This window comes from Corvus cornix, chromosome 1 (genome assembly GCF_000738735.6).
Source record: "Corvus cornix cornix isolate S_Up_H32 chromosome 1, ASM73873v5, whole genome shotgun sequence".
Classification (NCBI taxonomy): Eukaryota; Metazoa; Chordata; class Aves; order Passeriformes; family Corvidae; genus Corvus; species Corvus cornix.
Window position 1 is genome coordinate 14,427,829 of NC_046332.1, and position 16,486 is coordinate 14,444,314.

The following is a 16,486-nucleotide window of genomic DNA, read 5'->3' on the forward strand; positions in this document are numbered from 1 at the left end:
TTTTGGGATAGCAGGATACAGTGTACTATGCCATGGGTAGAAAAACAAAGGAATCTCAACAGCTCAATTTGATGACTCTTCTGTTCTAGATACTGTTGATAGAGAACATAGATACTGTTGCCTTGAACAACTATCGTGAAGACCCAGTTCCAAGTGATAATCAGTGGAAAAAAAAATAGATGTTGATTTTGGTCAAGAACCAACCATAGTAGATGTGTTTCTGGAACAGGAAGTTTTAACACTTTGGGGAAAGAAAAAAAAAAAGAGACCTGGAAATTAATATTAATTTAGTTTCCTTTTAATCTGTAGGATTCCTACCCTAGTAGGGAATTAGGTGAAACATGTTTTAAATTCCAGCACAGCATACAGATCATTCCTGGGGAAAAGAAAAAACAAAACAAACAATCTCGCAACAAAACTCAACTTCACCAAAAGCATCTCTTGTCACTCAACTTGAAAGAGGGCTGAGCAGGTGGGTGCTTCGCTCTCATGCAGTCATAGGGCGGGGTTTCCTCTGGCCAGTGGCAGTGTGATTAAAAAAGGGCTCTAGGGAGCGTAGCGACCCAGAGCAGGCAAACAGGGGCGTGGCATGTCTCTGAGGGCGTGGCACTGCAGTTTGTGTGGCAGTTTGCACAGGCAGGGCAAGCAGGTAGGGTTGCAGCATCCTCCTGCTAGTGGGGTTTTTAGTTTGTTTTTGTGTTGAGATTTGGTTGGTTGGGTTTTTTTCAGCAATGGTCTTTACACGATCAAAAGCTACAGCTAGTAAAAGTGCACCTAGCCAAACAGAACCCTCCAAGAAGGACACGTCTGTCCAGACCCCATCCTGTGAGGAGTGTTTGAGACTGTCAGTAGTACCACGGGATGTTGTAAAAGATGCCTGCCTGAGGTGTGAACAGGTGAACGATCTCCTTTCTCTAGTGGCCGAGCTTAAGGAGGAAGTAGGAAGACTAAGGAACATTAGAGAAAGTGAAAGGGAAATAGACTGGTGGAGTTTCAGCCTTCCATGAGTTTCACCCTTGAGAGAAGCCCACCAGGAGTCAGAGGACTCCCATGCCTCCTACCGTCAGGCAATAGGAGGACACCTTGTGGATGAAGGGGAGTGGAAATGGGTTCCTACTTGGGGAGGTAATAAAAATTCCTCCTGACCCCCATCACCTACCCAGGTGCCACTTCAGAATAGGTATGAGGCCCTGGATCCAGAGGGCCAGCCAGATGACATAGAAGAAAATAATCTGCCCAGTGAGCCTCCCAATTATACTTCGTCTGTCAGACGGATCACTACCTCCAGCAATATAAAGAAAAGAAGAGTATTTCTGGTAGGTGACTCTCTTCTGAGGGGAATAGAGGACCCTGTGGGTCGACCAGACCCATCCCACAGGAAGGTCTGTTGCCTCCCTGGGGCCCGGGTACAGGATATTACCAAGAAACTCCCTGGGCTGATTCAGCCCTCTGATTATTACCCATTGTTGATAGACCAGGGTGGCAGTGACGAGATTGAAAAGAAGAGCACCAGGGCAGTTAAAAGGGACTTAGAGGCACTGGGTTGAGTGGCTGATAGGGCAAGAGCACAGATGGTGTTTTGCTCAGTCCCTTCAGTGGCAGGGACAAATGATGAAAGGAACAGGCGAGCCCACATTATCAACAAGTGGCTCAAGGGTTGGTGTCATTGGTAGAATTTTGGGTTCTTTGATCATGGGGCAATTTTCACGGCACCTGGCCTGCTGGAGCCAGACAGGCTCCATCTATCTGTTAAGGGCAAAAAGATTTTAGCACATCAACTGGTGGAACTCATTGAGAGGACTTTTAAACCAGGTTTGAAGGGGGAAGAGGATGCAACTGGGCCCTCCAGAAACAAGCCCAAGGGTGGTAAGCCAGAGTCAGGGGTGAAATCAGCAGCCCAGCTGAAGTGCATGTACACTAATGCACGCAGCATGGGTAACAAACCAGAAGAGCTGGAAGCCGTGCTACAGCAGCAAAGCTACGATGTAGTCACCGCCACGGAAATGTGGTGGGATGACTCACATAACTGGAGCGCTGCAGTGGATGGCTACAAGCTCTTCAGAAGAGACAGCAGAGGGGGAAGAGTGGAGGTGTGGCCCTTTATATTAGGGAGGCTTTTAATGCCATGGAAATTGAAACTAATGACAATGAAGTTGAATGCCTATGGGTAAGAATCAGGGGGAAGACCAACAAGGCTGACATCCTGCTGGGAGTCTGTTATCGACCATCCAACCAGGAAGAAGAGGTGGATAACTTATTCTACAAACAGCTGGAGGATGTTTCAGGATCACTAGCTCTTGCTCTTGTAGGTAACCTGCCAGATATCTTCTGGGAACTTAGCACAGCAGAGAAGAGGCAGTCCAGGAGGTTCTTAGAGTGTGTGGAGGACAACTTCTTGTCACTGGTGAGTGAACCCACCAGGGGAGGGACTACGCTAGACCTGCTGTTTGCAAATAGAGATGGGCTGGTGGGAGATGTGGTGATTGAAGGCCATCTGGGGCATAGTGATCATGAAATTACAGAGTTTTCAATATTTGGTGAAATAAGGAGGGACATCAATAAAACTTTCACACTAGACTTCTGGAGGGCAGACTTTGGCCTATTCAGGAGACCTATTTGGAGTTCCTCGGGAAGCAGCCCTTAAAAACAAAGGAGTCCAGGCAGGATGGGCGTGCTTCAAAACATAGATCTTGAGGGCACAGGAACAGACTGTCCCTGTGTGCTGAAAGATGAGTCGACGAGGCAAATGTCCAGCCTGGATGGGCAAGGAGCTTATGAAGGAACTAAGGAAGAAAAAGAGGATGTATCATCTTTGGAAGGAGGGTCAGATATCTCAGGAAATACTTAAGGGGGTTGTTAGGGCATGTAGGAAAAAAAATTAAAGAGGCCAAATCTCAGTTAGAGCTTAATTTGGCAACTAATGTGAAGGATAATAAAAAATGCTTTTAAAAACACATTAATGGCAAAAGGAAGGATAAGAACAACCTCTGTTCTCTACTGGATGCGGGAGGGAATTTAGTGACCACAGATGGGGAGAAGGCAGAGGTGTTTAACGCCTTCTTTGCCTCAGCCTTTATCGGAAAGACGGTTTGTCCTCAGGACAACTGTCCTGCTGGGCTGGTACATGGTGTCAGGGAACAGGAGTCCCTCTGTTATCCAGGTGGAAGCAGCCAGAGAACTGCTGAGCCGTTTGGATGTTCATAAATCTATGGGACCAGATGGGATCCATCCCAGGGTGATGAGGGAGCTGGCAGATGAGCTTGCGAAGCTACTCTCCATCGTTTACCAACAGTTCTGGCTCACTGGTGAGGTTCCAGATGACTGGAAGCTGGCCAATGCAACACCCATTCACAAGAAGGGCAGGAAGGAGGGTCCTGGAAGTTATAGGCCAGTCAGTCTAACCTCGGTACCCAGTAAGGTAACAGAACAGGTTATTTTGAGTGCCATCACACAGCACCTGCAGGATGGCTGGGGGATCACACCCAGCCAGCATGGGTTTAGGAGGGGTAGGTCGTGTTTGACCAACATGATCTCCTTTTATGACCAGGTGACCTGCCTGGTGGATGCAGGAAAGGCTGTGGATGTTGTCTATTTGGACTTCAGCAAGGCCTTTGACACTGTCTCCCACAGCATACTCCTGGAAAAACTGGCAGCCCACAGCTTGGACCGGTGCACTCTTCGCTGGGTTAAGAACTGGCTGGATGGCCAGGCCCAGAAAGTGCTGGTGAATGGTGCTGCATCCAGTTGGCAGCCAGACACTGGTGGTGTTCCTCAGGGATCTGTGCTGGGGCCAGTTTTGTTTAATATTTGTATTGATGACATGGATGAGGGTATTGAGTCTACTATTAGTAAATTTGCAGATTACACTAAGATAGGAACGTGTGTTGATCTGATGGAAGGTAGGAGGGCTCTGCAGAGAGACTTGGAACGGTTGGATAGATGGGCAGAGTCCAATAAGATGAAGTCTAACTAGTCCAAGTGCCAGGTTAACACAATTGGAGGCTTGTTATCACAAGCCTCGGCGTGCCCTCGGGCAGAGGGGACGCAGTGTTAGCCTCCACAACGTCCTTGCTGGACGACTCAGTGGAATGGGTGCGAGATGGACGCATACGCTGGCTCCTCTTCGGAGGAAGCACATCGGGTGGCCACTGGATTAGGCCTGCGTCAGCCCGGAAGAAAAGAAGGTGAGAGGGGATTCTGGTGTGTGTTCCAGCAGGTTTATTTGCCAGAGGGGCTTCTGGTGTGTGTTCCAGCAGGTTTATTTGCCAGAGGGTCCAGGGACCATAAAAAGCCCCGAGGAGAACAGTACACAACCTTTTATGGGGGGGCGGAGCAAGGTGGGGAAAAGGGAAGCAACCAATGGGGTACAAGCATAGGGGAGGATACAATTTTCCAGAGGTAATGGGGAAAACAGGGAGGCAGGAATAACAACAGGGAACCAATCAAGAGAGGGAGAACTTTCTGGAACAGGGGGAGGTAACTTGGGATTAGGAGCCACGCAGGGGGAGGTGACCTAGACCTCAGTGATCTCCTCTGGTCCGCCTTCCAACCCACTGTTCTGGGCAGGGAAATCCACTCAGTGGATGGCCCTGGTTTGACTGACATTTGCTGGTCTCAGCATAAGAGTAGACTGAGCTACTCCAACACCGGGTACTGCATTTTGGCCACAATAATCCGCTGCAACGTTATAGGCTGGGGACAGTGTGGCTGGACAGTGCCCAGGCGGAAAGGGACCCAAGGGTACTAGTCGACAGCCACCTGACCATGAGCCAGCAGTGTGCACTGGTGGCCAAGAAGGCCAAAGGCATCCTGGCCTGTATCAGGAATAGTGTGGCCAGCAGGACCAGGGAAGTCATTCTTCCCCTGTACTCAGCACAGGTGAGGCTGCACCTCGAGTACTGTGTCCAGTTCTGGGCCCCTCAGTTTAGGAACGACACTGAGATTCTCAAACGTGTACAAAGGAGGGCAACAAGGCTGGTGAAGGGCTTGGAACACAAGCCCTATGAGGAACAGCTGAGGGAGCTGGGGGTGTTTAGCCTGGAAACCCTGGCGTGTGGTCTGGAGTGAGGGGACCCTGGAGTAGAGGCATGGCCTACGGGGTCTCCCTGCTCCCTGGTCACATGTGCCCTAATCCTGTTCCCCACTGGTTGTTTTGTATTCCCCTGATGGGAGAGGACCCTGGTTGTCCCGTGATTGCTCAGTCTTTGGCAGTCCCCCAGCCATGTGGCTGGAGAAGATCTCTGAAACGTCTATCAAGAATCAGTCCCTATTTCTTTCCACGAGCCTCGCTGTCTATACATGTTGCAGAAATCCCTGCTGCAGCAACTCAGAGGTGACCTTATCACTCTCTACAACTACCTTAAAGGTGGTTGTAGTCAGATGGATGTTGGTCTCGTGTTCCAGGCAACAACTGACAGAACAAGAGGACACAGTCTTAAGCAGTGCCAAGGGAAATTCAGGTTGGATGTTAGGAAAAAGTTTTTTACTGAAAGAGTGATAAAATTCTGGAATTGTCTGCCCAGGAAGGTGGTGGAGTCACCATCCCTGGATGTGTTTAAAAAAAGATTGGATGTCACATTCAGTGCCACGGTTTAGTTGAGGTGATGTTAGGGCATGGGTTGGACTTGGTGGTCTTGAACGTCTCTTCCAACTTGGTGATTCTGTGATTCTTTGATTCTGTGATTCTGTAACTTCAATTCTTTTGCTGATTGCCAAAGTCAAATTCCATTTATGCATATTCCCTTTAATAAAATAAATAGTTAAACCAGAATATACTGAAACCAAAAGACAGGTATCCATCAGCCTCAATAACTTTGAGTAAGATCTGTACACAATGAGTTCTCCATTTGCTATTTAACAGCATTTCCAATAGAATAAAGGTTGTTGTTTGCTTTTATCTGTCTTTTCCAGAAAAATAAATAATACTTTTATGAAGAGAAGATATATGAGAGAGAGAGAAAAACAATCATAACAATATATTGTCAAAGGTTTTTTGCTGTTGCTGACCAAAAAGTTCACAATTATGGGATATAGTAAACAGAATCTCAGGTACTAAATTGTCTTATATATTATCTCTGATGAAAATACTTTATACATTTTGTTACTCTATGAGTATATTTGTGCAATTCTTTTCTCTCTGATAATGTGTTTAAGAACATTCTGTAAATATTGTTTCAATAATATTTGGCTCAATGAAAACCCTGAGAGATGAAAATGTGTATAAAACATTAACTTATCTAATGCTTAAGAAAAGACCAGAAGGTCCTTTGCAAAAGCCACTACAATTTTTAGATTAGGGAAAGCTTATAGAGGTTGTTCATTATGAATCCCCTGCATTTCAAGAGAAAAATATTTCTTCAGCATTTCAACAAACAAAAATCTTTATGCAAATTTTCTGCTAATAGCAATTAATAATCTTATAATTATTTGAAACTCACTGTTGCTCTTACAAGAAAAGTAACAATCAGCATTGGACAGACTGGCAAGGAAGGAAAGGAACATATAAACATACTAACTGTGTGTCAAATAGATGAGAAGAGTGCTAATTAAAGTGAGGAGTACTTACAAACCACTTCTACTATTTAATATTTTACTTTATTTTATTTTATTAACAAAAAAGAAGTTGAAATCATTAAACAGCATTATGGGTCTGAATTTCTGGTGGGGATCAGAGAAGGTCCCCATGATAAGGTGAAAAATTGAGTGAAGCAGTTAGAACACTGACATTTCACATAGAATACTTCCATAAAGCTGATATTTTCTTTCTTTTGTAGCAAAGCTATCAACATTTGAAAAAAAAATATTTAAATACAATTTAAGATGTCCGAAATGCCTATTGGGAGTTACAAAGTGCTATAGATTTCATTAATGGTCATTGAGCAATAGCTATTGTGGAGACTGAGTTATTCTGTGACTTTGTTATAAATAAAGACAAGAAAGACATTGAGGGGCTGGAGCAAGCCCAGAGAAGGGCAACAGAGCTGGGGAAGGGTTTGGAGCACAAGTCTGATGAGGAGCAGCTGAGGGAGCTGAGCATGTTCAGCCTGGAGAAAAGGAGGTTCAGAGGCAGTCTAGTCACTTTCTAAAACTTCCTGACTGGAGGGTGTAGCCAGGTGGGGGTTGGGCTCTTCTCCCAAGCGGCAAGGGACAGGTCAGGCAAAAATGGCCTCAAGTTGCACCAGAGGAGATTTAGATTGTATATTAGGACCAAATTTTTCACTGGAAGGACTGTCAAGCCCTGGAGCAGGCTGCCCAGAGAATGGTATAGTCATCATTCCTGGAGGTATTTAAAAGATGTGTAGATGTGGCACTTGGGGACATGATTTAGTGGTAGCCTTGGCTACCACTAAACCATTCCCCACTGCTGGGGGAATGGTTACCCTTGAAGGTCTTAAGGGTCTTTTCCAAACTAAATGATTCTATGATAAGAAACAGGACTAGATCATCTTCTTTATCAATATATCTGTGTATCTATAGCTCTGTAAGATATCAAAGAAATTTAAGAGAGAGAGAGAGATGGAAGCAATTATGAACAAAGCAGAATTCCAAGGAAAATATGGCGTTTCACATGGTATAGAAATTCCTGGTGCTGGAGTTTGTAAATCATATAGCAAAAAGAAAACCCACCATAGCACAAGAAAGAATTCCAGATAATGGCAGCACAAACACAGACAAAAAATTGTCAGTAAATATGGACAGAGTTTGCTTTAGCAGTGCCCCAGTGGAGATTTTACTTCAAGCAGCAGTTTCACAATAGCAGTTTAAGGATTTAATAACCCAGAGACAGAAGGAAGGATATTAACCTTTCCTCAGCAACAAAAACTGGACTAAAAGAATGTGCAGGTGCAACTTATTTGTAGATTTAACTTTTGGTTGTTTTGGTTTTGGGGTTTTTCTGATATGAAATATCAATATCTAGTGCCCAAAGCAAAAAGATGTGAGTTCTAGTATTCTATTTCAAATTATCAACATGGATGCTTTGATATTTTTCTAATATTTTAGGTCTGAAAATCATGTTCATTCTTTTCTACCACCAAAACAGTGCAACAAACCCTTACAGATAGTTATTACACCCTATTTCACAAAACCCAAAAAGCTGATTTACAGTCTCTTTAGTGGACAGTATCAAATCATAACTGACAGCAACAGAACAGAGTTAGAGATCTCCTTCAGACACAGCTGGTTAGTGTAAAGTATCAAGATGATCTTGACAAAAATGCACAACATACTTTTCATTTTAGTTGTTAACTACCCTGAAATATTGCTAATAAATAAATCCAGATATAAATAGCTGAAATTAAAATAAGCCTGTTTCGTGTTGTTCACAGGCTGACACACAACATGGATGAAATCAAAGAGAATTTTTTTCATCAAGGACAGGATAATAGAATATACAGCTAACAACACCAGTCATAAATTCCAGCTCTTTACATTACAGTTTGCTCATCTACATACTCTTCAACACAGTATGTATAAAAGTCAACATCATGATGGCTGCTTGAAATTTTTAACCAATGAGTCCTCCATAGCTTGTGCACATTTTTTAGAAGTGGAAAAATATAGTACAGTGATTACTTTTATAAAGCATCAGCCTGGTTTGTAATGGAGCAGAACTGACCCACATGGATCCAGATTTCATTTTGGAACACACTGCAGGTCACCTTAACATTTAATTGATTCAGTTAAAGGGATCCATGAGCTAAAATAATTATGACTGTATCCATATTTTTCAAATTAGTTTTACATATATACATTTGGGATTATCATTTCCTGCAGACTTCCTTACTGTTCGTGGTGGACTTCACCTAAATAACAATTAATTTTATACAACAAGAATGGATAAACAATACTTAGTTTGGAAAATAATTACAAGAATCAAAAAAAATAGTAATTTGAAAGAATAAAAGACATTATCTTTAAGGGGTTTTTTTCCTCATTGTTCTCATTCTGCATCTGTCAGAAAATGTATTCCAGATCTAGCCTTTGGAAGGTTGAGAGGAATCCCTAATAGTCTTGGACAAAGGTCAAAGAGGAAAAAAATGTTTTGCAAATGGCATATTCATACTGATCTCTATCAGTCAGATTTCTATAAATTGCTGTTGTCAGATGCAGCAGAAAATACCCATATCTGCTTCACATTTATTTTAAGTGATTACCTAAAATCTTGACAACAGAATGAAATACTTCCCCCACACCAAAATTTCCCCCACATTAAAATCAACTCCATAACTCTAAGAACATTAGGAAATCTTCAGTCATTCAAGGAGCTATTGTATTACTATTTCAAAAATTAATATCCTGGCCAGATTAAATAATTTATTTCAAGTGCTACTTGTCACTGTACTAATTACTTCCTTTAAATCATAGAGAGCAAAAACAATACAGCTATAAATGTATCTGCATTACAAAATGCAAAGAATTTAATAAAAATCATATAAACTTTAAAAGGAAGAAGAAAATGCCTGACCTTCCAGCTAAAATTTTTGGATAATGTAATTCAATTTATTATCATAAGCACAACTTGGTTTCAGTTACAGCAAGGATTTAAATACCATGTAACATCTTCAATTTAACTATAAGACAGGAAACAGTAATTTTGCACATACTTTCTTTTTAAGTAAGTTTCTTAAAAAGTCATGAATTTAGGAGGCAGAGAAAATAGAAGTTAAAGGGATAAAGTTGAAAGCACACAGTGCCCTAGTTTTGAAGCTTGTTTAGAAATCTTCACAAAATGTTGTCGTCAAAGAAAAGGCATTACCTGTTTTGCATATAATTTTTTTTTAATTTCTCCATTATCAGTTTCAATCATTTGAAAATAAAAATATTATATTTCAAAAAGGTTTCAAGAAACACAAACTAGTATATTAGTCCATAATAGATTTATCTTTTCTGTTAAAAACTAACACCCACCCACAAACACTTCCTTGGAAAGCAACTGGTTCCTCTTTGTCTTGAAATTAGGGTACACAGGTCACCCTGAAATCTTATTGAAAACCAGCCTAATTATGTGCTCATGGATATAGCATCCTGCCAGAGATTGCCTTCAAAAAGATGTATCAGGAGGGCAGTAAAAAATGGCAATTGAAGGCAATCCCTGGCTCATTAAAACACCCATTTCCAGCTTCTCACAGGAGTGAGGTGACATAATTTGTTGTTGAAACTGCAGCCAGTTCAAGATTTTTCTCATATACTTATGAAAAGCAGAAGTCAGTACTGTGATATATAAGCACACTTTATGTCATTGGCAAAAAAAAAAAAAAAAAATTAAATTAAAATATTTATCTCAGTACTGGGCATATTTCTAATATTTCCCCCAGCAAAGAAGCATTAAAATTTCTGTTGTGCTTTGAATAACAATTTAACTTTACTGTTTGTGATTAAACTACATTTTCTGCTTTCCAAGGGGTGTCTGCTGGTTACTTAAACAAGTACTTTCAAATTGCTTTGTGATTTTTGTAGGAGAAGTGCAATTTTTGAGTAATGCAATTAAGTGATAACATTAAGTTTATCCCTGTTCACACCTCCAGCAAAAAAAAAAAATCTGAAAACGCAATTTTCTTTGCCTTTCATCATGGATTTCAGAGGTAAAGTTTTCAGGATTATGAGTATCAGGTAAACATACAGCAACTGCACAACAGAACACAAAAGCAATGTATCTTTTCAGTTGCTGTCTATTAAAATAGGGTTTATTTAGCTCCATATGCATACCTGTATCCATACAGTATTTTTGCCTCAATATTCACTACAAAGTATCTCTACAGCATTTTCTTCCATGTTCATTTAATGATTATTGCTTATTATTTATGTGTGTAGCAAATGAATGGAAAAGGTAGAATTCCAAGCTTTCTATACTCTAGAGTTAACAAACATGATAGGCCTATCCTTACAATTTTGCCATTCAACCCGTGTTTAAACTCCGAATTTATCTTAGGAAAGACAAATTTGCAATGTGTTAAATAATAAATAGCATTTTTAATTACTCAATATTCAACTTTGTTCCAAATTTTAGCCTCATTTCATTCTATTTACCATAGATTATTTGGACAGATTATTTTACAGTTTTATTTGTGAACATAAAAATTCTTCAAGTTAGATTATTTTCATATATAGAAGCAAAGCTAAAATCAGCTGGGATATCAGTCCCAAAAAGCCAAGAATTTTTATCAAGGAACTTATGGAGAAAGAAAATAACAACTACAAAAGAAAGTAACAACTTTGTAGCTTCATTTTAAGATAACAAATGCAGAAGATTGGTAAAACAGTACTTTCCCATTTTATCTGCACATGAATTAAGCTGTATGAATCCAAAGAAGCCAAGTAATATAAAGAGAAACGGTAAAAACCAAACAAGCATAATGGATGTACAATCAATGCAGTAAACTGCTATAAAACCAAAGGCCTTATAACTAAGAAAAAGAACACTTTTATTCCCCAAAAGAACACTTTTATTCCCCAAAGTATTCAGAAGTGATAACCTGCAGGAAGAGTGTATCTCATTTCATACTTGATCTTGTGTATCTTTTGGCCTGGTGCCATATCAAATATCAGTGTTTTAGAATTTTATTCCAAATATAATTAATTATATTTAAAAATGCTTCATTTTATCAGTTTGCGTATTATCTCCTTCTATAACTTCGACAAGCATCTCTATAAGTAAGAATGCTGACATTTGCAGGATAAGTATTAATCAGAAAAATTCAAGCAACCTATATCTCACAGAAATTTTGTATTAGGATACATAGGCTTAACGGAAAAGAGTTTTGCTGTGCAGTCTTGCTATGAAGAGTCATTTCACACCTATGAACATCTAAAAGGTAACAGCAGTAGAAGATATTGGACCATTTTAAGAACACAGAGGCCAATCTCTCTCTTCACTGCTGCTGCCACAGCCCCAAAAACCCCACCAGGCTTTAGGAAAGGCTTGCTTGGGCAATTGGCAGTAGGATGTGGAGTTTCTCACTTCAGGTCATTGCTTCCCAAGGCATTCAAGTTATTGTTACATAAAATTCATGTTCCACAAAACGTAAGGACTTTTCTGGTAGCTCACATGTACAGGCTTGATAGATTGTCTCCTGCTGCAGCTTACACCTTGTATTTCTGTGAGCAACAGAGTAAGCAAAAGCTGAATACTACGGCAGGATTTTTTCATGCAGTTGGAGCAGACTCTTATACCACCACTTTCTATGCTACTGCTTTTCCAGGAAAGTGTCTGGATTGCAGAACTACTTTCCCGAACCACTGAATTTAATAAATTTTTTTTGAGAACTAGGCAGAGAAGAAAAGGAAACAGACTTATAAAACAAAAGCAAGAAAAGAGAAATAACTTCTAAATGCCTTTTTCTTCCTCAACTCCTTTCGATTGTTTTCATTAATAAGTTGTTTAATTAAACTTTCACTTTGTTCTCTGCACAGCCATTTTGTTCCTAGGACTCTTTTAGAATTAAGATTTACTTTGGACAAGAGGCTAATGAGGCTGGCAGCAATATTGTAATTCTGTGTGGAAATGAGAGAAGATATTGCTTCCACCCTTGAACAGACCAAATTTCAATACTTGTTTACATAATCACTTTCATTACACATTGGAGAAATTTGGTTCCCTATGTCCATATGAACAGACCTCATTTTCTTGGATATGGAGAAATTCAGTACACCCCAAAGAGTAGCTATCAGGTTCATTGATCCTCTGTTGAATTAAAGTGCTCAGAGACAAGAACAGTGTTAATATAGGGAAGAAAGAGCTTTAGGAAAGGTTTTGACAGGAAGAAGGAGGAAAGGGAGAAACCTGTCCCTGTAATATTATTTTGGGCAGAAATAAATAAAACCACTCAAAATATGTCAATAAGGTAGGCCCAGACTTGGCAAATATCATTATCCTAGAAGGCCAACAAAACAAGTAATTAGTTTGAAACCAGCCAGCACTTAGGCAGAGTTTTTAAAGTAAAAGACTTACTTAATTTTCTTATTCAATTAATAAACTGAGATCGTATTTTTTTAGTTTTCCTGCTCTATAAGAAATGACACTACAGAACCATGGACATCTCCTGACACGTAAGATTATCCCTACTGATTCATGTGAGTTACTGGAAAGCTATTTTTTTTAATGCTAATATCCTTAATACATTCTGAAAAGCAGTAGTATTAGTCTCAATTTTTAATCATTTTACCATTTTCAACCTAAGATGTTGTTTCATAGATTTCATCTTTGGACACAAAAATCAATCATCTATGTAGTATGTTAAAGGTTACATGCTGTTGCTTAGGTCAGTACAATTCTGACAACAATTAAGTAACCATAATGTTGGATTTTTCATTGCCTGTTATTTTTACTAAGTAGCATATTCAGAGGGCATTTATTACATTTAAATTCATTGGCTCAAAATACTCTCTAGAGACTGATTTTTTAAAATAATATGCATATTTCCCATGTAAAATGGTAGAGAAACACTGCCCTCTTCTGTCAAACCAGGATGAATTGCCACAGAGACTCACTTTAATTTGGAAAACCGGACTGGATTAGAACAGATTAAAAATGCTATTTTTTATAGAAATAAGACTGCGTGCTATGTTCAAATAACATGTTTGAAAATTTTCTACCTTTTTTTTGTTCTTTCTACTCAATCAGTAAAATTTCTCTTTTCCCCAGTTCAAAGAGACATTTCAGAACCCGTAAAAAATTGGAGATCTATTTCAACAGTTTTGTTTCATAAACAAGCACATCAAATTCTACAGTTACTTTCTTGTGTGAATAGATCTACTTATGACAGAAATTTCACAAATCCAAGTTCTAATTTTTCTTTCTTTAGAGATTTATGTGCTGTGGTCTCTGATTATTATTGTCATGTTATTTTGGCACCTTTATCAATTTATCGACCTTTCTAATATTTTGTTTCTTCACAGCAGAAGAAGAGTACTTAATATATTTTGCAAAATTAATAGCTTTACCAACATTTGAAAATGGAGCAATATTAACTTTTCAATAAAAAGCAATATTTAATTTTTAAAACAGTACCCTTCACCCAGCCTGCCTGGAATATTCACTGTCTAAAGTGTGCTTCTGACATCAAAACAGAAAACCTACTCTGTGGGCCTATTAGGTTATTTACTAACATAGTTATCATCGAAGTGATCAACTCACAGAGCAAAAACATCTTCACTGCTTTTTCCAAAGAAAAGAAATTTAAATAATAGCTTTACACATAAAATTCTGTACATAAGTTACCTCTTAAAAAACATGCAAAAGACAAGTCAATAAGGAAATGAAAGTGAGATTTCACAAGCATTTATAAACTAAAATCCAAACCATTTTAATGTATTTTGACATATAATGTTTTCCTCTAAAGCAATTTTGCCACATTATTGAATTAAGATATTTTTGATGGCATCATCAAAAGATGATGCCATCAAAAGACTTCAAAGACTTTGAATTTAACTTTACTTAGTAAAACCTTTGAGACATACCCCTTTGGTTTAAGATATTCTAACAAAGCATCTCATTGCCTCCAAAAGAGTTATTTTCCATCGAATGGACATTTCTGCAGATGTGCACAAATATTGCCAACTTCAGGATCAAATTTTTTAAATTCAAATAAAACATTGTGACAAACACCAAGTTCATGCCCAAAAATATTTTAGAATTATATAAAGGCACCATAATTAAAATTTCAAAATAAAGCCCCAACATTAGAGCATCTTTTCACTAATGGTAATTAAGAATTTTAACTCCTTTTTAAACAATGATAAGCAAATTATATTAACTGAATGTCCATTTAAGTACATAGTTTCAAACTGGTCTAATATGAACCCAGAGAAAATCCATTTCAAATGTGTTTGACTTTTAGTCTCATGTTTACTTCCAGAAGTTTTTAGGAAAGTAATTTCAGCCTACCCAAAGTATATGAAAAAAGTGACAGAATTTTCCTGCTATATTTTTGTTTCCATATAACAGTAAAAAGCTCTATCTTTGACTGCCTCCAATCCCTCTGCAAATTGTAGATTACAGACTCTCAGAGAACTCTACAGAGAATAAATATAGGACAAAGGGTATCTTATTTTTCTGGTCTTTCCCTTGCTGTTCTCAGCAGGTAGTGGGACTGTATTTTACCTCTTGTAGTTTCACACTGGCATTCAATGCTGGATCTAAACATTCCTTCACTCCCACTGCATCATAGGATTATAGTGTTACAGAGCATCATAAGGCTTTGGAAAATAATGCTGAAAATAATTGCATTTAATGTTTCAAGGTTTCTGAAGTAGAAAACCAAGAGTATTCCAATCAATATTCCTGGGGAACAAGTGCCATCTTTCACATAGTGCATGTCAGTATTTTAAGTTTTAAAAAATTCTAGAATGGTAATTTTATGAAAAGCTATTCTTTTAAACATACTCCTTAAGGAATACATTTGGACCCAGTAGAAATAGGGGAGAAAAACAAAATAATAAAGATTGAGAAGTCATATCAGAGAAAGGACAAATATACATATTTTGACAATGCAAAATTTTTTAGACAAACCTGTATGAATAATGTGGAATTTTAATACTTGCTAATAATAAGTAATAGAAGAAATGGATTTGAAACAACCAGAAGAAATAAGTATATGGTCAGAGAAACAGGGAAAACTAATATTGAAACAGTGAGACAAGACAGCTGCAAGTAAATTCATAAAGCCTTAGACTCCAAGATGAAAAATTATTTAGATATTTGAGAGGTTAGAGAGCTATAACACTGTCATTGGGGATTTTAAAAGAAACAACACCCAAAACAAAACCAAACCACCTGAATTATGCTTCCAGGTTAAAAACCAAGCAAACAAGTATGTGTCCAACTTCCATTATTTGACCAAATCCTACCCATTGTAGCAAAGGCCAACAGGGTAAAAAAAGTGCATGAGAGTTAGGCAACAAAAAAAAAAAAAAAAAAAAAAAAATCAGAACAAGAAATCATGCCCTTGTCAGATTTAATAAAATGCCTGCTACAACTTTCAGTAAAGGTGCTCTTCAGTGTGATAAGACTTGAGGTGTGATTGAAGTTTTTGTTGTTTGCCTCCTCTTAAATGTCAGACTAAGGCAACAGAGAGGCCCACTTCTGACAAATAGGCAAACTGGAAGGTAGGCAGTTAGGCAGACAATGTAACAAGGAAAAGTTTGCAATTGCAGTCCTTTCTCATCAATTACAAGCCTTTGCAAAACACAGTATTCAGCATAATGGCAGCACACAAATGTAAAGTCACTATTTTTAATAGGTCTCATTAAATTATTACATCACAACGATCATCCTTTTGGTGCTTAATAAATATTGACTTGCAAAATTAATTGAAATATTTATGTAAGTTTTCTTAATAACTTGAAGATATTGAATCTTTTACAATTATGGATGATTTTCAACTACATCATTGTCTTCTAGGTTGCCACAGGGCTGCATATTTCTTTCCTCCATTAGAATTTCTAATCCAGAACTACATTATGGCAAATGCATACAGCATTTTGCTCA

General features: G+C 38.7%; 1 pseudogene; it reads left to right on the forward strand.

Annotated features, from left to right (window-relative positions):
* The first annotated feature begins 731 nt into the window (after positions 1 to 731).
* Positions 732 to 16,486, forward strand: part of LOC109143271 — a 28,448-nt pseudogene continuing 12,693 nt past the window's right edge.